At 32.3% G+C, this 1,821-nt stretch overlaps 1 protein-coding gene across 1 annotated transcript in view; it reads left to right on the forward strand.

Moving 5' to 3' along the window:
* Nucleotides 1-1,821, forward strand: part of LOC102671800 (lateral signaling target protein 2 homolog) — a 59,163-nt gene that overhangs the window by 25,935 nt on the left and 31,407 nt on the right. The gene's annotated exons all lie outside the window — the stretch shown is intronic.

A 1,821-nucleotide genomic window follows, 5' to 3' on the forward strand; every position in this document is an offset into this window, starting at 1 on the left:
TACTTGGTTTTGGAAATTTAAGTTTTTCAAATTTTTAAAGGTATTACATGATAATATGGTTTTGAAAATTTTCAAATTTTGAAAAAAATGTATGATTGATGTTTTCATATTTTGGAAAAATTTTCAAATTTCTAAAGATAATATGGTAATATGGTTTTGAAATTTTTCAAATTTTGAAAAAAATGCATGATTTTGGAAGTTGTCGAAAAAAAAAATAGTTTTTCAAATTTCTAAATGTAATATGGTAATATAGTTTTGAAAATTTTCAAATTTTGAAAAAAATGCATGGTTTACATGTTTTCACATTTTGAAAAAATTTTCAAATTTTCAAAGATATATGAGAAATATAGATGGTTTTAAAAATTTTCAAATTTTGAAAAAATAGTTTTGGAAATATTCAAACTTTTGGAAATCACTTTTGATGAAAAAGCAAAATGAAAGTGAAAAAAAATCGATTTCTAGATATTATTTCCGATCGAAATTTTAAACATTATATTTTACGTGCACCGACTTTATTAATCTCGATATTATTCGTGAAGAGATAACTTGGATTAAACCCTCTCGACCTCGAGAGGCGAAGAGAGTCGCTTCCCTGAACGAAGAACACCCTGTTCCGGAATATCGAGAACTGGGTCGAATCTAGCGGATACAAGAAGCACTAGTGAGGGTGGCTTCGACAAAGGGAGCGCTCCTTTTGAATACCTTTATATATATATATATAAAGCCTAGGGTGTGTCTTTATCATACTATAAAATCGTTCGAAATTTCTCGATTGAAATTCCGAAACTGACGTTCTTGATCTTCCAAGAAAATTACACAGCGAAAAATATATATCGAAGATGTTATTTCGTTTTATTACTATTTTGTCACATAAACATTCCATATTACTGCGTATTATATGTAGGAAATATCACTTCTAACCTTATGTTAGCCAAAGTTGGTCAAGTGAGCGAGAGGATCGTTCAAGAGGATTCTCAATGGGGTGCTGTGTATTTACACTGTTCCCCAGTAAGTTGATTGCACAGTGTATTACTTAATCGAAAGGAACGAAGATGAGATCTGTACGAGAGAAGAAGATGGAAAGACGAGTGAGAGACGCGCCTAGCGATCGAGAGAAGAAAGACGGATGAATAAGTGACAATGATAGACAAAGAAAACGAAGAAAGTGAGTGTAACAAAGAAAGAGTAAAGTGACAGGATCGTTAAAAAAAAAAAGGAAAAAAAAAAAATTACACGAATATATGAATATGGCAAGTGTTAATACCATCGTTAAACAGCGATCAAGAGAATCGAAGGACAAACGAGAATGTACGATGCGTGGGCGCTGTTCGGTTTTCAACCCACGTGCAACCACGATTACCATCGCCACGTGCATTGTCGCATACACCGAGGGCGCCACCATTGATCTCTCGTTACGATGGAATTCACGGATTTTTCTCCTTTCGATGCCGATTTTTATTAAGGTTAGAGGAATACGATATGGATTTTCATATTTTTACATATTCTATTCTATTTCGAATAAATTTTTCGATAGCATTTTTAAATTAATATTCTAATCAGTTTTCTATCATCGAACAGGTTAATCTAGATTAGGTTAGAATATAGCGTTTTCCAAACACAAGCGTGATATAGGATTTTTGTAAATCAGATAATTATTATATGCATTTGTGTATATATATATATATATCTGTCTTTTTCTTCTGCGACCATACATGGTATCCATCGAGAAATATTGCGCAGCGATAGAGAGCCATCAGATATTTGCAAATAGAAAGTTGATACGTACAACGATTGCCAAGTTATCTGTATACTTCAAAGAGG

Source organism: Apis dorsata, unplaced genomic scaffold, assembly GCF_000469605.1.
Source record: "Apis dorsata unplaced genomic scaffold, Apis dorsata 1.3 scaffold_150, whole genome shotgun sequence".
NCBI lineage: Eukaryota > Metazoa > Arthropoda > Insecta > Hymenoptera > Apidae > Apis > Apis dorsata.